General features: G+C 44.5%; 1 long non-coding RNA gene across 1 annotated transcript; it reads left to right on the top strand.

Annotated features, from left to right (window-relative positions):
- The first annotated feature begins 3,697 nt into the window (after nucleotides 1–3,697).
- LOC122241220 lies at nucleotides 3,698–25,703 on the top strand. Its single transcript, XR_006221250.1, has 3 exons — nucleotides 3,698–3,930; nucleotides 25,260–25,321; nucleotides 25,428–25,703. It is a non-coding gene; the product is annotated as an uncharacterized LOC122241220 (long non-coding RNA).
- The last annotated feature ends 769 nt before the right edge of the window (nucleotides 25,704–26,472 follow it).

Raw genomic sequence — 26,472 nt, 5'->3', positions numbered from 1 at the left:
TGCCTTGTGACACTTGGCCTCCATCAGAACTCTCTGCAGGGGCTGGGAGTCAAGACTAGCCTTAGGCTTAGGCAGGGTAGGTGGCCACCCACTCAAGGTCACCAGAAAAACTCTCCCATTCCCAAAGAGTTTCCCTAACTTGCCTTCTGATGCCTGAAGGCCCCCGATTAGGCTTTTCAGTTTCAAACTGGTCCTGGTTTAAGTGTAGATGCGCTCAGAAAGGGCAACTACATCTCAATGGAAGTACATTTTAGAAGTTTTCCTGAAAAAGAAAATCCTGGTATATGAGTGGTAGTGTTCCAAGTATCAAAAGCCAAGTGATAGCATTCCAAGTGCCCAAAGACTCCCAGGTAAAGCCATGTGGCAATACTACTGAAAGCCCTTACAAACGGTCACACCCGTTGACCTAGTAATTCTACTTCTTGGCATATAGGGAGAGGACTTTGTACGCAAGAATGTTTATCACAGCATAATTTGTAACAGTGTAATGTTGAGAATGTTAACCTTAAAAATAAAACTGTTATTTTACCAGTTAAAAAAATGGGCTTATTTAGGAACAACAGAGAATTGCAATTCAGGACTTGCAAGCTATGGCCAAACCATAGGCAAGTCCAACAAAGGGAAGGAACAGTTTTTTTCTGGAGAAGAAGGAGGAAGTTGGGAGGGGTTATTTGGAAGGCAAGTCCACTGGAGAAAAGCCCAAGTCCAGGGTGATGACAGTTTCTCATTGGCTGAGTTTCAGGGGAGTCCGGTTCTTGCCTGAGATGCAACCTACACCTTTCCCTGTTGGGACCTGTAATTGATGACTCTTGCCTGCTGATGATTCTTCTGTGGGAGTCTGTAATTGACAATTCTTCCTGTAATTGACCTGAGCGGTACTGGCTCCCCCATCTAGCCTCCCCTTCTACCCTCCCCACCCCACTTTGGTGAGATTTCCTTTCATTAAATTTCATAGAAACCACTTGAATGTTAAATATTTGGAAAGTGCTCTGGTAAACCCTGGCATATCTACCCAATGAAAAAATATCCTGTCACTAAAAATTATAGGGAGTCTGTAATAACACATGAAAATATTTAGAAAAGTGAAAACAACCCTGGATTCACATTTGTGTGTGCATTTTATCACAGCTATGTAAAAATAAGTTCCTATGCATACAAAAGGAATGAAACCAAGTATGTGCAAACAGCAGCAATGATTTGCTGGGTGGTAAAAGCTAGAGGAGTTCTTAAAATCATTTTATCGTTCTCAGGATTTTCAAACTCTTCGATGGCTCTGTAATACTTCTCTAAGGCAGTGTGGTTTTAAGCACGGTGCAAGCAGGTGGCTGGAACTCTCTGGACGCAAGTTCCCAGCACGACTCCCCTACGCCAGATTCTTTAAGACCATGATCAGGTAGCGGACCGAGTACCCGCAGCGGGGACAGCCCTCTTAGCCCCATAAGATCCTTGGTTCTCCCTGCGGGTGTAAGTTTGAATGGATTTGAAGGCCTAGATGGACCTTCTGCAGCCAGACGACCCCTCCGCGAAGCGCCCAGCTCTGCCACAGGACCCTCGGCGGCCGCCGTAGCGCGGGGGCGAAGCCGTGGGTTCCCTTGCGCTGTGCTAGCTGCGAGATCGGATCCACCGGGGCCACTCGGGAGCATCCTCAGATCCTGGGGAGCTTGGCTTCCTCACCTGTAAAATGGGTTCCTACCCCCTGGGGCGTATGAGGACTGAATGAGGTATGCATGTTCAGTGATAAAGTGCTTATCACAGTACCCAGTCCCACTGTGGGCAGCCAGCCCAAGGAGGAGTTCTTAGCTGTGTCCTGAGAATCAAGGGAGAAAGTAGCCGTAAAGAACCAGCGTTTAATTAGGACTTGGGAAGTGGTAGCAATTCCTTCTTCACTAGGATGGTCTACAAGCTGCACTTCTGGAAATACACACCCTTCGCACTTGCTACTTCCAAGCGCAGGTGGGCAGAGAGAAGGCATCTGCGAGAGTCGAGAGAGCCAGGGGGAAAGGGCCAGAGGGAAGGCAGCCACGCCCGGAGAAAGCAGCCTAACGGAGGCAGGACCGCACCGGGCCCTCAGCAGCGTATCTGCTCTCTGCCCTGCCTGCTGTTTACGTGTGTTGCGCCCGTCAGTTGCCAACCCGGGTCTCTGAGGCTGGGAGCCTAGCAGTATCTCTAAAAGCCAGCAGGTGAAGGGCCTGCAACCTCCGGGTAAGTAAGAGGCACTCCAGGGTAGCTTCTTGGAAATAGCCAATTCAGGGGCAGGCCTGCGTCAGTCTGTCCTCTCTTCAGTAAATCAGACCTTGTGCAGAACTACAGAAAAGCAGATTGACACGCCTTCGTCCCATTGTTCAGATGAAAGGTGTTTTCACTTGCAGTTAAAGTGAATTGTACCCGCTACCGTTTATAGAGAGCCCTTTCTCTTTACACTCAGTGTACTAAATGCGCTGTAATCTCACTTAATCCGCGCAGCCAACCTCACAGTGTTCTGTCCTTTTTACATTTTGGAAAGCTAAGACTCAGAGTTGGAGAGGCTGGTGGAAGGCTACAGCGAGAAAGCAGTGGGGCCAGAATGTGAATCTGGGCTGATCCTGGACTCCAAACAGCATGCCCTTACCAACTTGACTGCTCTAGATAGCTACCCATATTGTCTACTTGAAGTAAAATGCTTTCTGTATCTGAATCTTCAGGACCTGTAACAAAGCGTTTTTCAGAGCACGTTTTCTAGGTTCTCCTCTGCCCCCCCCCCCCACCAGACTTCACTAACGTTTTGTTCATTGCAAGCATGTAATCATGAGCCCAACGCTGTGCTTAGCCGACTTTGCTTGGCGAATTCAGCTACAAGCCACTTGCTGCCCAGCCGGACCCTCAGAGTGAAATCCGGGGGTGCAAAGGGCCTTGGCTCTGTACTGGCAGCGGCATTATGATCTGGCCCCCTTGGATGCCTTTCCATCCACCTGTTCTAATGAATGCACTCTCCCTTCCCCACAAGTTATTGGGACAAAATGCCCTATGCTTTCACCTTTATGTGGCTTCAGATGTTGGATTTAATGAGGCAAAATCCCGCAGCAGAAATGTGGTTATGAGTCAGGGATGTGTACATGTGTGCTCGCCTGTGTGCGAAGCCAGTCTCTCAGCACCAGCTAAAAATGTGAAGCAGCCAGTCGGTGCTGGGAATCGGGGACACCATATGCTTGCATTTCTAGGTCTTCCTAAGAGTTATATAACTGCCCCCAAAGCCAGGGGGCAGGAGCAGGGCCAGCCGTGGGAGAGGTTTCCAAACAGGAATGCCGAGGAAGGACTGACCTTGAGAAGACAGGGAGTTCGCCAGGCCATGGAATATTCCCAGCCTCGGGGCTCAAACAAAAACTGCATTCAGAGAGTGAGGGCTTTGTTGAGAACAAGCCCTGTCTGTCTCCCTGCTTTGTCTTGGGGGTTTATCAAGGTGAGCCCTTACCCTGTGGGCCACTGGATATTGAATTTAGAGCTGGGCATAGCTGCCAGAGCAGGGCCCTGGTAATTAGCAGGCTTCGGGGCCCACAGCATCGGGAGGGCCAGGCGGAGGTGAGATAAGAGCTCTAGCCTCCTCTACTCACTGAATATGGCCCCAGAAAGGCATTGCTGGGGGAGGAGAGCTGTGGGAGGGTCCAGCCAATCGGCAAGGGCTTATCAAGGGCTCACTCTGTGGTCATTTTGGGGGGAGGGAGGTATCTGATTGGCCCTGTGCCCCGTAGAGGAAGGCCTCCCTGCCCCTTGTTTTGCTTGACTAAAGCTATTTTTTCTTTCAGGCTTTAGTTTAGAGGTCTGAGACCTAGAGCAAGGCTTTTCAGACTGTGGGTCACGACCATTAGTAGCTTGTGTAATCAATTTAGTGGAACACACCCAGCATTTAAAAAACAGAAGAAAGTAGGCTATTCAAGCACGTCAGACACGATAAAGGTACGTGTTGCTTCCGTTCATGTGTACTAAATTAATTTTTAATGGTGATCGTAGTAAAAAAAAAAAATTAAAAAGGAAAGCCTCTAGCTCAGAGGTGGTATCTGTCCATTTCCCTCTTACTGTGGCATCAGAAACCCTTGCTCAATCTAGTTTAGACAAGAAGGGTCTTTATTATGTCACATAAAAGGAAGTTTGGAGATGGAGCAGGCCCCAGGGCCGTTGATATAGGCTCCATCATGCTCCCAAGGATGCCAAGCCTTAGTGGTGGGTTTAGCCTCAGGGTGATCGCACAGTGGCCCCGGACGCTCCATGTCGCATCCAGAGAACATCCACGGACAGGAGAAATGGGCTGTGCTTGTGTCTCTGAAGAGGGAGGAAATCCTTCCTAGAAGCCTCCGGCTGCCTTCTCTACATCGATGGAGAATCAGTCACGACTCTTGTCTTAGACCCGTCCCTGGCGAGGGGGTAGGACTCCCTCAAATAGATGAGACTGAGCAGGATGTCCCCCTGGAGCTGAAGCCAGGAGGGAGGGGGCCTCTCTGATCAGAAAGAGGATTCTGACCGTGGACCAGAAGGCAGAATGGGAGAAGATGCTTTCGGCGTCTGACAGGGACACGTGACTGATGGCAAGAATACACAGGAAATTCCTGCGAGTCAGGAAAAAGAGGGCAACCCCAACAGAAGAATAGGCAAAAAAGATAACACAATTTTCATAGAACAGTTAACCCTAAAAGCTAACAAACATGTGACAAAACACCCAGTCATTAATCACCAAAGAAATATGTATTTAAATGAGGTTATACAACCATTAGATTGAAAGTTGGAAAGCTGGATATCGAGCTGTTGGCAACCCAAACACACAGCCCGTGGGAGTATGGACGGGTGCAGCCATCCTGGAAGGCAGTCTGATCTTCCTGTCAAATGATGTACATGCATCAAATATGGGACCAGCACGTCTCCTCCCAGGGAAGTTCTCACAAAGGCCACTGGGGACACGTGTGACCACGTTACCTGAAGCTTTGTTTGTGGTGGAGGGGAGTTGTCACAACTCTGCTGCCCATCACTGAGAGAAAGAAGAGGTCAAATGTGGGTATACCAACAAGGCACTCTGTAGCACTTCCAAGCGATGGCTTAGGAGTACCCAGGACAACCTGGATGGATCTTAAAAACAAAGTGTTTAAAAAAAAAGAATCTAGGGGCACCTGGGTGGCTCAGTCGGTTAAGCGTCCAACTTTGGCTCAGGTCATGATCTCGCAGTTTGTGAGTTCGAGCCCCGTGTCGGGCTCTGTGCCGACAGATCGGAGCCTGGAGCCTGCTTCGGGTTCTGTGTCTCCTTCTGTCTCTGTTCCTCCCCTGCTTGCACTCTGTCTCTCTGTCTCTCTCTCTCTCTCTCTCTCAAAAATAAATAAAGATTAAAAAAATTAAAAAAAAGAATCTACTTGGTTATGAATTTTTTAAAGGTCATTTATTGTTGTTGTTGTTAGAGACGTACTGTAGTATTTCTGGGTGAAATGATACGACGTCTGGAATTTGTGTTAAAATGCTCCTGAAAGAAAAAAAGTGAACATGGGAAGAGAGAACAGAGGAAACAAAATTGGCAAATGTTGGTAATTGTTCAAGCCTGGTCATGGCTGCACGGAGCTTTGTGAATACCATCTCTCCTTTGGTGTACATTAGAGATTTTTCCTAACAAAAGCTTAAAACAACTCACTAAGCAATGCCTGGGTTGCAGGAGCACACTGAAATAAAAAGACGCACATTAAAACGGTACCTGCAAGGCAGAAGAATGGAATGGAAGCTGGTTATGGCGAATAAAAGGGAAAAGAACGTAGAGAAAACCCTTACTGTTCCATCAGAAAGGGCCAGAAGACTCAGGATGCCTGCCTCCCTCCCGGGGAGCCTGGGGTGGGTAAGGACACAGCATTTGTAGGGCCAATGGGATCTGCTCAGTGCCCACCTTTATTTTCTCAAGGAGCCTCCTCCTAACCCCTCGGGCTTTGTTAGGCTCTTCCTGTGGGTTTCTGCGCCATGGGGGGCTCTCCTGTTCTGGCATTTACTTCACCACATGTCACTACAGCATCCTCCCCACCAGATGTGAGCTACAGGGCCTGGGACTGTGTGTTGTGTTTTGCTTTACAGCACATCCCTAGCCCGAGGCACAGAGCCCACCACACTGGGTGCACGCTGTAAAATTTGTTTAATGGAAAAAAATGGCCAGGGCTTGTGGGGCATTGTCTCGCTTTATTCTCACAGCAACTCTGCGAGGTAGGAAACAGTACTTTCCCCATTTGGTCCACAGGGAAATGGAGGCTCGGAGAGGTTAAGGAACATGCTCAAAGTCACACAGCTAGAGCGTGGCAGAGCCAGGATCCAGTCGGACCTTCTGCCGTTAGAACCAATATTCTCAACCACTGTACCTGTACGTACTGTCCTGAAGGAGGGATTGCATCTGCTAAGGCTGAGAGGAGATGCTAACACCCCGGAAGCTTTGAGAGCACCCAGCAGGCACTCCCAAACCAAGAGCCGAAGGTGGTGGTACAGGTTCTGATGTCAAAGGCACGGTTGAGAAGGAAATGGCATGATCAGGGAGAAGGGAAGCAAAGGAAAAGACCCTGCTAAAGAAAGCTGCAGGAGGCCAGCATGTGACTGAATCCAGGAACATCTTTTCTAAACTGTGCAGGGCTGAAATTAGAGGCTGAGCCAGCCTCCCCAACGGTGTGTGTCTTCCCTTCTAGTACTCCTTTTATTTTAACGTTTATCTTTTTTTTTTTTTTTTAATGTTTTTAATGTTTACTTATTTTTGAGAGAGAGAGAGACAGGCAGAGCATGAGAGAGGAAGGGGCAGAGAGATGGAGAACTAGAACTTGAAGCAGGCTCCAGGCTCCGGGCTGTCAGCACAGAGCCCGACGCGGGGCTCGAACTCACAGACCGCGAGATCATGACCTGAGCCGAGGTTGGAAGCCCAACCGACTGAGCCACCCAGGCGCCCCAATGTTTATCTTTTATTTTTGAGAGAGAAAGAGTGCAAGCGGGGCAGGTGCAGAGAGAGAGAGGGAGACAGAGGATCCTAGGGGGCTCCGTGCTGACAGCACAGAGCCCGACGCAGGGCTCAAACTCAAGAACTGTGAGATAATGACCTGAGCTAAAGTCAGACGCTCAACCAACTGAGCCGCCCAGGTGCCCCCCCTTCTAGTGGTTCTTAATCAGTAGTTCTCACCTGGGGGTGGTTTTGCCCTCTAGGGGTCATTTGGGAATGTCCAGAGCGAGAGGGTAACCAATGGTCTCTAATGGGTAGAGGCCAAAGATGCTGCTAACCATGGTACAATGCACAGGACAGCCCTGCCTTCACCTGTGAGATAGTTCCATTCACCCCCTTGGCTTACTCTGGTCCTCTTTCAGCTTCCAGAAGCTCTAAATATAAGGACTTGACAAAGACAGGGTGTTGTCAGGAGAAGCCTGAATGTTGGCTGGGCCTAGGGGGTCTCCCATGTCGTGGTATCATTTCCTCTGATGGTTCGTTACGGTCCAGGACCGTTGCACCACGCTGCCTTCCCACTCTCGGGTACTTGGTCCCAATGACGTGCTGGTTAGTGTTTAACAACCGGCTCTGGGAAAACAGGCTTTGGTTTCATCGTTTGGTAATTTCCTTGGTGTAAACATTCCAACCTTGGCCAATTTCAGGCTACCCCGGTGAAGTCAGCTGGCAGGCAGAATACCTGAAAATTAATCAAATGAGCTGGTAGAGGGCCGCTCTCACACACGACTGCTTAGACTCCCCTTCTAATCTTCCAGATTCTCTTCAGCCACATACACTTACCTACTGAGCCAATGGCTTAACCAAATAAAAGTTTATGCCTCCCTCCTCCTCCAAGCCGGGTATTCCTCATACAGCTCTCCTATGTGACTCTCCTCCAGACAGCTCGGAACCCAAACTCCTTCTATCTTGCAACTTACGTTCCTCTTGAGCAGTGGCTCTCAAGCTTCATGTGCCTCAGAATCCGCTAGAGAGCTGGAAACCAAATTCCCCAGAGCCCTGATTCAGCTGCCCGGGAGCCTGGGAATGGCCATTTCCTTACAAGCCCCCCCAAGTGATGCTGCTAGACGGGGCACACGTGTTGAGAACCACATTGGAATCATCTGGAGAGCTTTAGTAAATCCCGATGGCTGGGTACCACCTCCAGAGATCCTGATCTGATTGGCCTAGGAGGCAGCCTGGTCGTGAAGACAGATAGCAAGGGTCCCCAGGTGATTTCAGTGTGCAGCCAAGGATGAGAACCACTGTTTTAAGGGCCCATCGCTTCTTTCATTCAGCAGGTGGATGTAGGAAGAGAATGAGAACTTTATGCGGAAGGGCTTATGGGCCAGGCCCGAAGGTGATCTGTATATGAGCTCACGTCTCATCGCGTGCCTGCCTCTCACAGGGGAGACCGGGAAATGCTGGACACTCGGGAGGAAGGGGGGCACAGCTTGTTGAACAACTGGCAAGCTGCTGCCATACCTTCCCCTAACTGCTACTCTGGAACAATTGTAAGGAGATGGACACCCTTGCATGTGGACCCACAGTGTCAGCCATGTGAGTGTGTGGGAGTTGCTGACTTTAGGATGATTATGTTGATGTAAAAAACTACCGGAGGCTACATAGGGTGCACTTGAGTCCCTGGAGGGAGGCAGCCTGTTGTGGTGGGAAAACCAAGCTTGCAGATCCGTGCGCAAACCTTTCCTCAACCACCCTTTACAAGTTCCTAATCTCTCCGAGTCTCGGTTTCCCCTCTGTGAAGTGGGAATCATTTCTACTTCTGGCCACTTCATAGGATTAGGTGAAATAAGCAGCGGGCTGCGAAGACAGTGCTGTAGGCACAAAGTCCATGTGCCCGCAAATGCCAGTTTCCTGAGGGCACCAGAGATCCGGGGACCAGAGCAGATGCCTGGGATGACTCTGGGCTCCTCTCCTGGGGTGTGCACGAAGAGCTGCGGGTGCTGGCTGAGAGCTAGCTGGCTTTCAGGGTTCTGCTGTCTGTTCTTTGGGAGAGAACGAACCCCCACCCCTCGCCTCCTCGTGAAGGATGAAGCTATGTTTCTGGGACAATGTTTATTGGCATTCATGTCCTCGGATGTCTGTCATTTTCGGGAAGGATTTAAAACCTTGCAACCAGTTTTAAATGGGGCAGTTATTTCTACTCGAGAAAGATCCTTTACATGACTCAACTGCTTCTTTAAACAGTTCCACTTTCCTACGCACCTGTTACACCAAGGCTGTCCTGACGGCGGGAAGGGAAGGGATCCTTGCTGCCTAGAGAAGGCAGGGCCAGGAAGGACGGTGGTAGAACCACTGCCTGCTGGAGAGCAGTCCTTCACTTAGGGGCTGCAGGAGGTAAGGGACTCGCCACCCTCCAGCTCTCAGCCCTGCCACCCCAGAGACGGCCTGGGATTAGAGCCGCCTGGCCTCACGCTTCCCAGTTACCCAAGCTGCAGCTCAGTCACCTGGCAGTCCCTGGGGGCAAATCCATTCAAGTAACTGGTCAACAGCATGTGCTTGATTTCTAAGAAACTTTCCATGATCTTATGTCTAAACACCGGCTCTGACCTTCCCCGTGCTTTTTAATAAAACCGCTGCCCTTCTTAGGGGTCTTGGCCCCAGTCCTCGCCTTCCACCACAATGCCAACGCTTCCCTGGCACTTGCTTCTGAGTACCAGGTACAGAGTTTTAGGAGCCTGGCCTCTGAGCTCAGCTGTTCGGGTTTCAGGCCGACCCCCCAACTTCTGCCCCTTACTAGCCGTGTGACTTCAGGCAAGCTCCTCCACTCGGCAGGGGCCTCACTCTTCTCATTCATAAATGGTTGTGGTTTAGGACATTCCCTGGCACAAGTAGCTATTTCTGTGCTGTGGGAGCCGCAAGTACGCTCTCCTGGGTTTATCTTCAGGGGCCCCTTGGAGCACAGCTCTGGTGGAGATGTGCGTATAGGCGGGGGTGGCTCTTCATGGCGCCCCCGCAAGGAAGGTATGACAGTCCTCTCCGTTCTGTAGACAGAGGGGCTTGGAGAAAGCAAAGGCCTTGCCCAGCTCGCCTACCTATTACACTGAGGAAGCAGGCTTCCCAAGCCACTGCTGACGCCACTTCTCTCTAGCACCCCCCGCCCCCACCCCGGGTGCAGGGAAGGAGGAGGGAAAATGAAACCCACCGCATGAATCTCTGCAGGCCCATGCAGCCCCAAGGCCAAGCCTGAGCCCGCCCTGAAGGCACTCTACTCTGCCAAAGCCTCTTCTGAAGCTCTGCACTTGGCGGGTCTGCCTCCAGGAGGACAGGAGACGAAAGACCGCCGGCCAGAGCCACATGAGGTTCTGGAGAAGTCCTTCTGCGCCTTGGCCCTTCTCTTTATTTTTTTTTCCACGCATCAAACGACTTCACTGCCACTTTTCTTAATTGAGGTATAATTGGAATACGTATTACTTTCAGGTGTACAACGTTTGCATGTATTTCCAAATGACCACCACAGGAAAGTCTGTCACCAGACATAGTTACACTTTTTTTTTTTTTTTTTGCTTATGAGAACTTTTAAAATGTACTCTCTTAGCCACTTTCAAACCTACAATACAGTATTATGAGCCATAGTTTCTATGCTGGACACTCCATCCCCAGGACTTATTTATTTTTTAACCGGAAATTTGTACCTTTTGAACCCCTTCACCCATTTCACCCACCCCTCAACCCCTGCCTCAGGCACCCACCAGTCTGTTCTCTGTTATCTATTTGCTTGGGTTTTATTTTTTGCTTATTTGTTTTATTAGAGTCCACATATAAGTGAGATCATACAGTATTTGCCTTTCTCTGGCCGACTTATTTCATATAATCCCTCAAGTTCCATTCTTGGGGTCACAAATGGCAAGATCGCATTCCTTTCGTGGCTGAACATTCCGTCATACACACACCACGTCCTCTTTATTCATTCAACCATTGATGGCGACTGAGGTTGTCTCCATATTTTTGGCTATTATAAACGATGCTGCAATGACACGGGGGCACAGATAGCTTTTTGAGTTCGTGTTTTCATTTTCGCTGGATAAATACCCGGAAGTGGAACTGCCAGGTCATGTGGTAGTCCTAGTTTTTGTTTTCTGGGCAAACTCCATACTGTTTTCCGCGGTGGCTGCATCAGTTTGCGGTCCAACCAACAGTACCTGTGTTTCCTTTACTCTGCATCCTAGCCAACACTTGTTATTTCTTGTCTTTTGGGTAAGAGGCATTCTTGACAGGTGTCAGGTGCTATCTTGTGGTTTCGATAGGCATTTCTCTGATGATGAGTGATGTGGACCACCTTTTCCTGTACCCATTGGCCATTGTACGTCTTCTTTGGAAAACCGTTCAGATCCTTTGCTCATTTTTAAATCAGATTGTTTTTGCTGTTAAATTGTGAGTTCCTTATATATTTTGGATCTTAACCCCTTATCTGATCTATAATTTGCAAATGTTTTTTTCCGTTTTGCAGGTTAACTTTTTATGTTGCCGATGGCTTTCTTTCTGTGCAGAAGCATATGGTTTAATATAGTCCCAGTGTCAAACCCAGAGTCATCTCCAAGACCCATGTCCAGGAGCTTACTGCCTACATTTTCTTCTAGGAGTTCTATGGTTTCCGGTCTTACATTCACATCTTTAATCCATGTTGAATTATTTTTTGTGTACAGTTTAAAATAGTGGTTCAGTTTCATTCTTATGTTTGTGTCAGTCCAGTTTTCCCAACACCATTCATTGAGGAGACTGTCTCCATTGTATATTCTTGGCTCCTTTGTCATAAATTAACTGACCATATATGCGTGAATTTATTTCTGGGGTTTCTATTCTGTCCCGTTGATCTATATGTCTGTTTTGTTTTTTTATTAAAGTATAACAATCTTATGTTAGTTTCAGGTGTGTGATAGATCATTTTGACAGTTCCATAAATGAGTCCGTACTTACCATGAAAAGTGTAGTCCCCATCTGTCACTCTGCAATGCTTTTAGAATATCATTGACTATATTCTCTATGCCATACTGTTCATCACTGAGACTAACTTATTTCATGGAAGTTTCTACCTCTTACTCCCCTTATTTTTCCCATCACCATCACCCGCCTCCTGCTGGCAACCACCTGTTTGTTCTCTGTATTTAAAAGTCTGTTTATTTTGCTTTTTAGACTCCCCATATGAGTGGAAGCATATGGTATTTGTCTTTCTCTGGCTGACTTATTCCACTTAGCATAATGCCCTCTAGGTCCATCCATGTTGTCACAAATGGCAAGATTTCATTCCTTTTAACATTCCATCGTGCGTGCGCGTGTGCGTGTACATGTATATGCACACCCATCTTCTTTATCCATTCATCTATCAATGGAGAATCAGGTTGCTTCCATACCTTGGTTATTGTAAATAATTCTGCAACAAACATAGGGGTGCACATGTATTTTCAAATTAGTGTTTTCATTTTCTTTGGGTAAATACCCGGTAGTGGAATTGCTGGATCATATGGTAATTCTGTTTCTGATTTTTTGTGGAACCTCCATACTGTTTTCCATGGCAGCTTCACCAAATTGCATTTCTGTCAACAGTGCACAAGGGTTCCTTTTTTCTCCACTTCCTGGTCAGGACTTGTTACTTCTTGTGTTTTTGATGTTAGCCATTCTGACAGGTGTGAGGTGATAGCTCATTGTGGTTTTGATTTGCATTTCCCTGATGATGAGTGATGTTGAGCATCTTTTGATGTGTCTGTTGGCCATGTGTATGTCTTCTTTGGAAAAATGTCTATTCATGTCTTCTCCCATTTTTTAATTGGATCATTTGTGTCTTGGGTGTTGAGTTTTATAAGTGTACACACACACACACACACACACACACACACACACTGGAATATTACTCAGCCAAAAAAAAAAAAAAGGAATGAAATATTGCCATTTGCAACAACACGGATGGAGCTAGAGAGTGTTATGCCAAGCGACGTAAGTCAGAGAAAGACCGATACCATATGATTTCACTAATATGTGGAATTTGAGAAACAAACAAGCAAAGGGGAAAGAAAGAGAAAGGCCAAGAAACCAAGCAACAGATTATTAACTGTAGAGAACAAACTGGTTACCACAGGGGAGGTGGGTGGAGGGAGGGGTGAAATACACAATGGGGATTAAGGAGTGTGATTGCAATGAGCATGGGTGGTATAGGGAAGTGTTGAACCACTATATTATATACCTGCAACTCCTATCACACTGTATGTTAGCTAACTGGAATTTAAATAAAAACTGAAAAATGAAGAAGTGTCAGTTGAGGTCCTTTGCCCGTTTTTTAATAGGGCTCTTTGTCCTCTGGTGTTGAGTTGTATAAATTCTCTATATGTTTTGGTTATTAACACCTTGTTGGCTATGTCCTTTCAAATATCTTCTCCCATTCAGCAGATTGCCTTTTGTTTTGTTGATCATTTCTTTTGCTGTGTTGTAAGAGCTTTTTATTTTGGCGTAATCCCAATAGTTTGTTTTTGTTCTCCTTACCTGAGGAGACAGATCCATAAATATGTTCCTAAGGGCAATGTCCAAGAGATTACTGCCTAGATTTATGTTAGAATTTTTATGGTTTCAGGTCTCACATTTAGGTCTTTAGCCCATTTTGAGTTTATTTTTGTGTATGGCGTCTGAAAGTGGTCCAGTTTCATGCTTTTGCATGTGGCTGTCCAGTTTTCCCAATACTGTTTATTGCAAAGAATGTCTTTTCCTCAGTGTATATTTTTGCTCCCTTTGTCATAGATTAATTGACCATATACACATGGTTTTTATTTCTGGGCTCTCTATCCTGTTCCATTGATCCATACGTCTACTTTTGTGCCAGCACCATACTGTTTTGATTACTACATCTTTGTAGTATACCTTGAAATCTGGAGTAGGTTTTCTCCAGCTTTGTTCTCAAGATTTCTTTGGCTATTTGGGGTCTTTTGTGGTTCCATAGAAATTTTAGGATTATTTGTTCTAGTGCTGTGAAAAATGTTACTGGTATTTTGATAGAGATTGCATTGAATCTGTAGGTTGCTTTGGGTAGTAGGGACATTTTAATGATATTCTTCTAATCCATGAGCATGGAATATGTTCCACTTGTTTGTGTCCTCTTCAGTTTCTTTCACCAGTGTTTTATAGTTTTCAGAGCACAGGTCTTTCACTTTCTTGGTTAAGTTTACCCCTGGGTATTTTATTCTTTTTGGTGCAATCGTGAATGGTATTGTTTTCTTAATTTCTCTTTCTGCTACTTCATCATTAGTATGTAGAAAAAATGCAATTGATTTCTGTATATTAATTTTGTATCCTACAACTTTACTGAATTCAGTATTCTAATAGTTTATTGGTGAAGTCTTCAGGGTTTTCTATGTATAGTATTATGTCATTTTCAAACAGTGACAGTTTTACTTCTTATCAATTTGAATGACTTTTATTTCTTTTTCTTATCTGATTGCCATGGCCAAGACTTCCAGCACTACGTTGAATAAAAGTGGTAAGAATGGACATTCTTATTCCTGATCTTAAGGAATAGCTTTCAGGTTTTCACCATTGAGGATGATGTTAGCTGGGGGTTTATCCTATTTGGCCTTTATTTTTTTTTTTAATTTTTATTAAATTTATTTGTTTATTTTTAAATTTACATCCAAGTTAGTTAGCATATAGTGCAACAATGATTTCAGTAGGTTCCTTAATGCCCCTTACCCATTTAGCCCATCCCCCCTCCCACCACCCCTCCAATAACCCTCTGTTTGTTCTCCACATTTAAGAGTCTCTTCTGTTTTGTCCCCTCCCTGTTTTTGTATTATTTTTGCTTCCTTTCCCTTATGTTCATCTGTGTTGTATCTTAAGTTCCTCACATGAGTGAAGTCATACGATGTTTGTCTTTCTCTGACTAATTTCACTTAGCATAATACCCTCTAGTTCCATCCACGTAGTTGCAAATGGCAAGATTTCATTCTTTTTCATTGCCTAAATGGCCTTTGTTATGTTGAGGTGTATGTTCCCTCTGAATCTGCTTTGTTGAGATTTTTTATCATGAACAGGTGTTGAATTTTGTTGAATGCTCTTTTTTTGCATCTATGAAATTATCGTCATTTTTGTCCTTCATATTATTTGTTATATATTACATTGATTTATGAAATTGAACTATCATTGTATCCCCAGAATAAATCCCACTTGTTCATGGTGAATGGATCCTTTTAATGTATTGTTGAATGCAGTTTGCTAATATTTTGTTCAACAGTTTTGAATCTATGTTATTATAGTTCTTCCTGATTCAGTTTTGGGAGGCTATCTGGTTTCTAGTAATTTATCCATTTTTTCTACGTTGTCCAATTTGTTGGCATATAATCTTCCATAGTAGTCTCTTTTAATCCTTGTGTTTCTGTGGTGTGGGTTGCTATTTCTCTTTCATTTCTGATTTTATTTATTTGGGTTCTCTCTTTTTTATGGATAAGTCTGGCTAAACGTTTATCCATTTTTGCTTATCTTTAAAAAGAATTCTTTTTAAATGTTTATTTTTGAGACCATGTGAGAGACAGAGTGCAAGCAGCAGAGGGGCAGACAGAGGGAGACACAGAATCTGAAGTGGGCTCCAGAGCCCACTTCAGATTCTGTGTCTCCCTCTGTCTGTCTGAGCTGTCAGCCCAGAGCCCGATGCGGGGCTCGAACTCACGAACTGTAAGATAGATCATGACTTGAGCCAAAGTCAGACACTGAACAGACTGAGCACTCAGGTGCCCCTATTTTTGCTTATCTTTTTAACGAAACAACTCTTGATTTCGTTGATCTGTTCTATGGTTTCTTAAGTCTCTATTTCATTTATTTTGTCTCTGATCTTCATTATTTCCTTTTTTCTACTATCCTTGGGCTTTATTCTTCTTTTTCTAATTCCTTTAGTTATAAGATCAGATTCCTTCAGTTATAAAAATCCTTTGGGATTTTTCTTGGTTTTTGAGGTAGGCTTGTATCACTATAAATTTCCCTCTCAGAGCTGCCTTTGCTTTCTCCTAGGCATTTTGGACCATTGTGTTTTCATTTTCATTTGTCTTCGTGTATTTTTTATTTCCTCCTTGATTTCTTCACTGACCCATTGGTTGTTTAGTAGTATGTTGTTTAGCCTCCATGTGTTTGTGTTTTTTTCCAGTTTTTTTCTTGTAACTGATTTCCAGTTTTATATTGTTGTGATCAGAAAGGATGCTTGATGTGATTCCATTTTTCTTTAATTTATTGAGACATGTTTTGTGGCCTAACATGTGATCTATCCCAAAGAATGTCCCATGTACACTTGAAAATAATATGTATTCTCTTGTTTTGGGATGATGGAATATTCTGTATATATCTGTGAAGTCCATCTGGTCTCATGTATTATTCAAAGACACTGTTTCCTTATTGATTTGCTGCCTGGATGACTGATCTATTGATGTAATTGGGATAATAAAGTCCCCTAATATTATTCTACTACTGTCAATTTCTCCCTATGGCTGTTAATATTTGCTTTATGTATTTAGGTGCTCCAATGGTGCATGCATACATATTTACAATTGCTGTATCCTTTTGTTGGATTGATCTTTTATCGTTATGTTTTTATGGCAGCATATAGATGGCTCTTGGGTTTTTTTAAATCCATTCTGTCACTCTGTGTATTTTGATTGGAGCATTTAGACTACTTACTTATAAGGTAATTAATAGGGTTGTACTTACTGCCATTTTGTTAATTGTTTTCTGGTTTTTTGGACAGTTCTTTTCTGTTCCTTTCTTCTCTTGCCCACTTTTCTTTTGAGTGATGACTTTGGTGTTATGCTTGCCTTTGCTTGGCTTTCTTTTTCTTTATTTTTTGTGTATCTATTATAGATATTTGGTTTCTTATTGCCATGAGGCTCATATAGAACATATTGAGTACATAGCCGTCTATATTAGTTGTCACTTAAGTTAGAACACATTCTAGAATGACTTTAGGGGCACCTGGGTGGCTCAGTCGGTTGAGTGTCTGACTCTTGATTTCAGCTCGGATCATGACTTCATGGTTTGTGAGATTGAGCCTTGCATTGGGCCTTGCACTGACAGCTTGGAGCCTGCTCAGCGTTCTCTGTCTCTCTCCCTTGCTCTCTGCTTCTCCCCTGCTTGTGTTCTCTGTCAATCTGTCTATCTCTCTCTCTCAAAATAAATAAACGTAAAAAAAAAAAAAGAACTTGGGGGCACCTAGGTGGCTCAGTTGGTTAAGCATCTGACTCCGGCTCAGATCATGATCTCGCGGTTCATGAGTTTGAGCCCGGCATTGGGCTCTGTGCTGACAGCTCAGAGCCTGGAGCCTGCTTCGGATTCTGTGTCTCCCTCTTGCTCTCTCTTTCTGCCTCTCCCCTGCGCGCGCACACACACACACACACACACACACACACACTCTTGCTCTCTCTCAAAAATAAAAAAATATTTAAAAAAATTTTATTTTTACTCTCCCCACCACATTTTATGTGTATATTGTCATATTTTATATCTTTTTATTTTGTGAGTTTAACTGAGTTTTTAGATATAATTGATTTTTACTACCTTCTAAAATTTTTTCCTTTCTAATTTTCTTCTAAGTTCTAATCCATTTGAACTTTTCCATTTGAACAAGTCCCTTTTAACATTTGAACAAGTCCCTTTTAACATTTTCCATTTGAACAAGTCCCTTTTAACATTTCTTGTAGGGCCAATTTAATGGTGATGAGTTGATTTAATGTTTATTTGGGGAATTCTTTATTTCTCCTTCAATTCTGGGTGACAACTTTGGCAGGTAGAATGTTCTTGGTTGTGGGTTCCCCCCCCTTTCAGTACTTCACGTATTCCATGCCACTCCCTTTTGGCTTGCAAAGTTTCTGATGAAAAATCAGCTGATAGACTTCTGGCATTTCCCTTGTATATAACCACTTCCCTTTCTCTTGCTGCTTTTAAAATTCTCTCTTCATTTTTTGGCATTTTAATTATTATGTGCGAAGGTATGGACCTCCTTGACTTCGTCTTGTTTGGAACTCTCTATACTTGCTGAACTGGGATGTCTGTTTCCTTCTCCAGGTTAGGGAAGCTTTCAGCTGTTTATTTCTCCAAATAAGTCTTCTGTCCCATTCTTTCTCTCTTCTCCTTCCTGGACCACTATAATGTGAATGTTTGCTTGCTTGATGTTATCCAAGGGATCCCTTAACCTATCCTCATTAAAAAAAAAAAAAATTCTTTTTCCTTTTTGCTGTTCAATTTAGGCGCTTTCCGTTCTCTTTTCCAAATTGCTGGTCTGTCCTCTGCATCCTATAATCTGTTGATTCCTTCTAGTTTATTTTTCATTTCAGTTATTGTACTCTTCAGCTCTGGTTCTTTTTTATGTATTTTTTAAAAATCTCTTTCTTAAAGTTCTCACTGAGTTCATCTACTCTTCTCTCCACTCTGATGAGCATCTTTATGACTATTTGAACTCTATTAGATTGGTTATCTACATTTCATTAGTTCTTTTTCTGAGGTTTTGTCTTGTTCTTTCATTTGTGGAGCATATTCCTGTCTCCTCATTTTGCTTGACTTGCTGTGTTTGTTTCTATGAATTGGGTGGAACGACTGCTTCTTCTAAGTCTGAGGGAACACTCCCGTGTGTGGCCATCCCCTGTATGGACTGTGTGTGCCTGATGACTTTGTTGGCTGGCCGGTTGGAGCTGTGGCTGGCATGGGCCAAGGGTTCTGGGCCACTCCATGCTGGAGTTGCCCTGGTGGGATGGCTGGAGCTGAAGTGGACACGGGCCACGGCAGTTCCAGGGCACCCTGGCAGGACAGCTGAAGCTTCAGCGAGTGCAAGACAGGGGGTCCTGGTATGCTCCACACAGGACTGCCCTGATGGGGCAATTGGATCTGAGGCAGGTGTGAGCCAGCATTTCCTGAAGCCCTCTGTGTTGGGGGGTGCTCTGGCAAATCCTCTTAAGCTGAAGTGGCGCAGGCTGAGTGTTCCACGGTGCATTGTGTCTGTGTCACCTCGGTGAGTCAGATGGAGCTGTGAGCACTGACCAGGGGTGTCCTAGTGTGTGTTGCACTGGACTGCCTTGTGGGACATCTGGGGCTTGTGTGGGCGAGGGACTGGGTCTCACTGAGATGGCAGGCCAGCTAAGGCACCTGGACCCTCCCCCTGTCCACGTCATCAAGGTGGAGAGGGAACATATTCTGTGGTGGTTGCCAGTCCCTCTGACCCAGAGTTCCAGCAGCTCTTCTGCCATTTTGCTGGTTTCTTTATATTCTAGTTGCGTGTTTAAACCATGGCTTTTTCCCGTGCCCCACAGTAGATGGATCTGCTCATGGTCCCTCAGTGTTATCCCTCCCTACTGCCAAATCGCAGCGCTGGGGGGTGTGTGGGGGGGGGGAGCTGGCTTTTGTTACCATGTCTCCATCTCTCTTGCCTTTCTCTATGTGGTCTCTCTGTTGTGCAGACGCTGTTCAGACAGCCCTCAGTTCTTTTTCAGGAAGAATTAATTGCTCTATAAGTATGTATAGATTTGGTGTGTCTGTGGAGGAGATGACTTCTGGGTCTTCTGAGTCACCATCTTGGACTGGAACGAATCTTATTTCTTTTTCTTACTTAATTGCTGTGTCCAGGACTTCCAATACTACGTTGAATAAAAGTGGTGAGGGGCGCCTGGGTGGCTCAGTCGGTCGAGCATCCACCTCTTAATTTCAGCTCAAGGCATGATCCCAGAGTTGTGGGATCTAGCTCTGCATCAGACTCCATGCTGGACGTGGGGCCCGCTCTTGGGATTCTCCCTCTCCCTCTCTCTGCCCCGCCCCACTCGCACACTCTTTCTCACTCTCAAAATAAATAAACAAACTTAAAAAAAATTGGTGAGAGTGGGGATCCTTGTTTTGCTCCTGACCCGAGAGGAAAAACTTCCAGCTTTTCACCACTGAGTGTGATGTTTGAGTTTGTCATATTTGGCCTTTATTATGCTGAGGTATCTTCTCTCTGTACCCACTTTGTTGAGAGTTATTTTTTTTTTAAATCATAAATGGGTAAAACCATAAAAAATGGTTTTATCCATTTATTTGAATTTTGTCAAATGCTTTTCTGCATCTAAATCCTATTTGATCATGATGTATGATCCTTTAATGGATTTAATGTAATGTATTGTATTTAATGTATGTAATGTATTTTAATTTATTGTTTGCTAGTATTTTGTTGAGGATTTTTGCATCTATGTTTATCAGGAATATTGACCTGTAAATTTCCTTTTTTGTGGACTCCGTGTCTAGTTTAGGTATCAGGATATTGCTGGCCTCATAGATATATTTGGAAGTATTCCCTCCTTTTCTATTTTTTTGGAAAATTTTGAGAAGGATTAACATTAATTCTTCTTTAAATGTTTGGTAGAGTTCACAGTGAAACCATCTGGTCCTGGACTTTGTTTTTTGAGAGATTTTTTATTACTGATTCAATCTCCTTACTAGTAATTGGTCTGTGCACATTTTCTGTTTTTTCATGATTCAATCTTAATAGTTTGTATGTTTTGGGGCACCTGGGTGGCTCAGTCGGTTAAGCGTCCGACTTCAGTTCGGGTCACTATCTTGTGGTCCGTGAGTTCGAGCCCCGCGTCGGGCTCTGGGCTGATGGCTCGGAGCCTGGAGCCTGCTTCCGATTCTGTGTCTCCCTCTCTCTCTGCCCCTCCCCTGTTCATGCTCTGTCTCTCTCTGTCTCAAAAATAAATAAAACATTAAAAAAAATAGTTTGTATGTTTCTAGGAATTTATCCATTTCTTCTACATTGTCAAATTTATTGGCATATAATTGTTCATGGTATTCTCTTACGATCTCATCTATTTCTGTGGCATCAGTTGTAATATCCCTTCTTTCATTTCTGGTTTTGAGACCTCCCTTTCTCTCTCTCTTCTTGGTGAGTATAGGTAAAGTTTTGTCCATTTTGTTCATCTTTTCAAGGAACCAGCCCTTGGTTTCATTGATCTTTTCTATTATCTTTTTGGTCTCTATTTCATTTATTTCTGGTCTGATCTTTGTCATTTCCTTCCTTCTACTATCTTTGCATTTTGTCCCTTGAGGCATAAAGTTAGGTTGTTGGAGATGTTTTGTTTCTTGAGGAAGGCATTTACTGCTATGCTATATCCCATAAGTTTTGGTATGTTGTATTTCCATTTTCATTTGTCTCGAGGTACTTTTTTTCATTTGTATTAAGTTTTTAATTTTAATTCCAATATAGTTGACATACAGTGTTATATTAGTTTCAGATATACAATATAGTGATGGAAAAATTATTTAAAAAAATTTTTTTTAATGTTTATTTCTGAGAGACATAGTGTAAGTGGGGGACGAGCAGAGAGAGAAGGAGACACAGAATCTGAAGCAGGCTCCAGGCTCTGAGCTGTCAGCACAGAGCCCAATATGGGGCTCGAACTGATGAATCTTGAGATCCATGCCTGAGCCGAAGTCTCAGTGGCTTAACAGACTGAGCCACCCAGGCGCCCCTAGTGATTCAACAATTCTATACATTACTCAGTGCTCATCATGATAAATGCAAGGTACATTTTGATTTCTTCGGATTTCTTTTTTCTTTTCTTTTTTTTTTTTTTTTTTTGACTGTTTAGTGGTTTTCAGTAGCATGCTGTTTTATCTCCACATATTTGTGCATTTTCCAGCTTTCTTCTTAGAGTTGATTTCTAGTTTTGTACCATTTTGGTCAGAAAAGATGCTTGATTATATTTCAGTCTTTATTAGGACTTGTTTTGGGGCCTAATGTATGATCTGTCCTGGAGAATGTTTCATGTGTACTTGAAGAATATTAGTTCTGCTGCTTTTGGATGGGATAGTCTCTAGACCAGATGAATTTAATAGGCATCTAATGTATCATATAAGGCTGATGTTTCCTTATTGATATTCTATCTGGACGATCTATCCATTGACGAAAGTGCAGTATTGAATTCCCCTAGTATTGTTATATTGCTGTCTGTGTCTCCCTTTAGGTCTGTTACTGTTTGCTTTATATATTTAGGTGCTTCTACATTGAGTGCATAAATACCTACAACTCTTCTATCATCTTGTCGGATTGACCCCTTATCATCATATACTGCCTTTCTTTGTCTCTTCCTACAGCATTTGTTTTAAAGTCTATTTGTCTGGTATGAGTATAGCCACACCAGCTTTCTTTTGGTTTCCATTTGTATGGAGTATCGAATATCTCTCCCCATCCTTTCATTTTCAGCCTGTGTGCATCCTTATATTTGAAGAGAGTCTATTGTAGGCAGCAATAGGTGGGTCTTTTTTTTTTTTTTTTTTAATTGTTTGAGCCACTGTCTTTCAGTTGGAGAAGCTAATCCATTTACATTTAAAGTAATGATTGATAGGTATATAGTTACTGCCATTTTGTTTTGTTATTTGTTTTCTGGCAGGTTTCGTTTTCACTGTTTTCTTTTGTGATTGGATGACTTTCTTCAGTGGTATGCTTAGATTTCTTTATCTTTGGTGTATCTACCATAAGGTTTTGCCTTGTGGTTATCATGAGGCTGGCACATAACAACTGATAATTTATAACAGTATAAATTTATAACTTAAGTTTGAATGCATTCTAAGGCTCCACATTTTTACTGTGCTCCCCACCCCCACGTTTTATGTTTTTAATGTCCTATTCTACATCTGTTTATCTTGTGCATCTGTTAACTGTTGTAGTCAACAGTTAACCTTCACGCCAGCTTTAGTGGGTGATCCACCATCTTTACAACTTTAATCGAAATTGTAGGATATATCTACCTTTTACCAGTGAGATTTCTATTTTTATATTTGCTACTTTCTTATATTTTCTCTTTTTTGAAGTTCTCACTGGGTTCATCCATGCTTTTCCTGAGTTTGGTGAGCATCTTTATGACGATTTTGAACTCTATCAAATAAATCACATATCTCTGGTTCATTAATGGTGAGGGAGCATGGGGCAAGCTGAGGGCGAAATACAGGCTGGTACCCATTCCCACCCCCAGCTCCAGGTGGGATATGTGTGATATCCTCGGACATTCCTGGCTACCCAAGAACAAAGGAAAGGGGTTTAAGTGCCTGCCACGTGGGAAACTAAGGCAAAAATGAAAAATTAAATTCCCTTCCTGCCTACAGCCCATTGACACGTCCTTGAGAACTGCAGAGTGACCTTTCCTCTAGGAGCTCAGCTACCTCAAGATGACACTTTGCTGGGGACAAAAGAGAATCTTAGCTTAACATTGTCCCAACCTCAAGGATCCTGTAAGTCTACTTCCTTTATCTCAACTGCCCTAAGATCTAGGCTGTCAATCATACTCCAAGCTTATGGCCCCCTGATATACATCTAAAGGGTCTCATGACTGAGGTTTTATTAAGTGGTAATAAACGGCATTTCCCTAGCAACAGCTAGCCCCTCAAGATCCTGGAAACCTTGCCTCCAAAATTCCATAGAGACTTATTTACATAGAGACCCTGATCCCCTCCCAACCTGAGGGTATATTATGAGTTACCTGTCACGACCCTAGTGCAGCTCTTCCTGCCCATGGGTCCTGTCCCCATGTTTAATAAAATCACCTCTTTGCACCAAAGAGGTCTTCAAGAATTCTTTCTTGCCCGTTGGCTCTGGACCCCATGAACCCCCATTACCCCAAAACTTCATCAGTTAAGCACTTCTTCAAGGTTTTGTTCTTTCATTTGGAACATATTCCATTTTCTTCATTTTCCTTGACTCCCTGTGTTGGTTTCTATGCATTAGATAAAACAACTCCCTCTCCCCATCTTTAAGGAGCAGCCTCATGTAGGAAATGAAACTTATAGTTCAACCCTGCCTTAGCTTTTGGTTGTCGCAAACCTTTGTGATTGTCCAAGCATTGTTTTCAGTGGCCCTCAGTAGTTGAGGGTGTACCAACATCTGTCAGTGTCCCAAAGGGGAGGAGTTCAATCAGCACCTAAACTCAGGCTGATTGGAAACCAGACCCTTAGGCAGTACCTTGTAGAGAATGACTATATAGTCCTGACCATTATGACCATGACCATTATATATATATATGTGTATATACATATATATAACTATATATATATATATAGTTATATATAGTTATAGTTATATATAGTTATATATATAGTTCTCTCTCTATATATAGTTCTGTGGGGCTGCCAGCTCAAGTCCCACCAGACGCCAAACCCGGGAAATCTGGAGGTGCCCTCTGGGTAGTAGTCGCAGAAATTAGGGTGTCAGACGAGAGTCCGAGTTCCTTTCTGGGAGATGCTGGCGATCTGGAGCGAGGCAGAAGGACAGTGCAAAGATGGCGTCCAGTGGCCTCCATCCCCAGAGTGCATCTCGGCTGTGTACCAAACCAGAAGCCTGCTCTTGGGGCTGAGGCTCTTGGACAAGCAGATAGGTCTCTCACAAAAATACTTGGTGCGTCTCTCAGTCTGCCGTCTGTGCAGTGCCCTGGAGGTGATAAACAGCCAAGAACAAGCCCCTGAATTGTTCTAGTCCCCTAGGATCCGGGAATGCAAGCCCTGCTGCTCACCTAGGACTAGGCAATCCAGGAGCATCTCCTGGGGGGGAAGCCATGAAAGCTGGGGCACCAGACCCATGTGCAAGCTCCTCTCCAGGAGATACTGGCACCGTGGAGTGTGGCAGAGGGAAAGCAAGAAGATAGTGCCCACCTTCTGTGGGCTCCGGAAAGAAGGACCGCAGGGCCTTGACTGTATGCTTCATTAGAAGCTTGCCCCTCAGTTGATGCCTTAAGATCAGCAAACAAACCTCTTTCACATAAAGTCTGGGTTCCTCTCAACTGGCTGCTTCTATGCTGCTCCCCGGGCCAAGTAAGACTGTGCACAAGCTTTGTAAATGCGCTTGTTCAGGGGCACCTGGGTGGCTCAGTTGGTTGAGCGTCTGACTCTTGATTCTGGCTCAGGTCATGATCTCACGGTTTGTGGGTTCGAGCCCCACATCTGGCTCTTGCACCGACAGCGTGGAACCTGCTTAGGATTCTCTCTCTCTGCTCTCATAAACTTTTTTTTTTTTTTTTTTTTTTTTTTTACAGCTGTTTTCAGTTTGCTATACCATTATGGGCATGACGGACGTAAACCCCATTGGTTTCCAAAGCTAAATGTTTTAGGGGCTTGTCCCTCAGGTGAAGGTAGAGTGCCCACTGTGGAGGACGAAACCTTTGCTCCCCAGGGGTAGTAAAAAGCTCCAGGTTTTGAGGTCCGTCCAGTTGTGGCAGTCATGCCAGGGTTGGGGTTTCTGGAAAGGTTGTGTTTCCACCTCTCCTACGTGCTTCAGTGTTGGGTTTTTCTTGTTTGCCTGATGTGTAGGCATCACTCTGCTTCTTTGTAGGTTTTTTCCCAGAGGAAGCTGTTCCATATGCAGCCATAGATTTGGTGTGTCCATGGAAGGAGGTGAGTTCAGGATCTTCCTATGATGCCATCTCGAAGTGGAGCCCGCCTTTCTCCTTAAATAGGGAGTATTGGCCACTGTGCTAAAGTGCCAACTTCTCTTCTGAAGGTGCTGAGCTGAACATGACGGGGAGAACAGAAAAGACAGGCTCCTGGACCTCATAGAACTTACAGGTTAGCAGGGGAAAATGGATATTAATGATTGCATAAGTGAATGACAGAATTGTGACTTCTGTGAAGGGGTACTAAGTAACCAGCTATCTAATAGGAGGTGACAACCTAGTAGGGGGTTGCAGTGGGGCGGGGGGGGGGGGTGTTTTATGAGCTCGTTTGAGGCCCAAGACAGGGATTCAAAAGCTCTGGGACCCAGGCACGTCCAAGGACCTGTGTCCACCTTGGTGCCTCTGTTTGTACATCTCTTTGCCTTTTATCATCACTTGCCATGGTCTCCCACCAAACTTCTTCACATCCTGATTCCATGAGTGGCTCCTGAATACTCTCTAAATTCCAGCCTCAAAGTTTTAGGAGACCGGCAAATTCATAGGCTCCTGCAGACCTGGGCATACATTTTCCTTGGGTGAAGTGTCAGCCCTGATTCAAGAAACTGAAATGCAGGGTGAGGGTGAAGTGTTAAAAAATATGGAAAAGGTCTGGTAATGAGCATTCATTCATTCAACGAGTACTCAATGTGCCAGATGTTGGGGAGGGTATGGCCTGGGCTGCATGCTCAGGAACTCGTAGTTTATCAGGGAACACACTAATAAATAGGCGTAGGTGCTAGAAGGTGTAAAAACACGAGGGCCCACTGAGCCTTTCCCAAGGAGGAGAGGCCTGAATGGTAGCCAGAGAGTTGAGTCAGTCAGCCGGGGGAATGCAGGTTGGGCCCACGCGGGTGGCTTGCCAAGGGGACTTGGAGGACGGCGGGGGGAGGCAGTGTGTAGCACAGAAGGGACTTCCTGGGAGCCTGAGCGGCTGAGCAGATAGGTTTCTGTGCTGGAGTCAAGGGTGAAGGCGTGGATGGTGAGAGAGGCAGCCACGCAGAGCTTGGAAGGTGGGATTGAGCAATGCTTCTCAGATTTTGACATGCATCAGAATCACCTGGAAGGCTCCTTGAAGCAGATTGCTGTGTTCCGCCTCCAGTTTCAGATTCAGTC

Source organism: Panthera tigris, chromosome C1 (genome assembly GCF_018350195.1).
Source record: "Panthera tigris isolate Pti1 chromosome C1, P.tigris_Pti1_mat1.1, whole genome shotgun sequence".
NCBI classification, from domain to species: Eukaryota; Metazoa; Chordata; class Mammalia; order Carnivora; family Felidae; genus Panthera; species Panthera tigris.
This window is presented reverse-complemented; position numbering and strand designations above follow the sequence as displayed.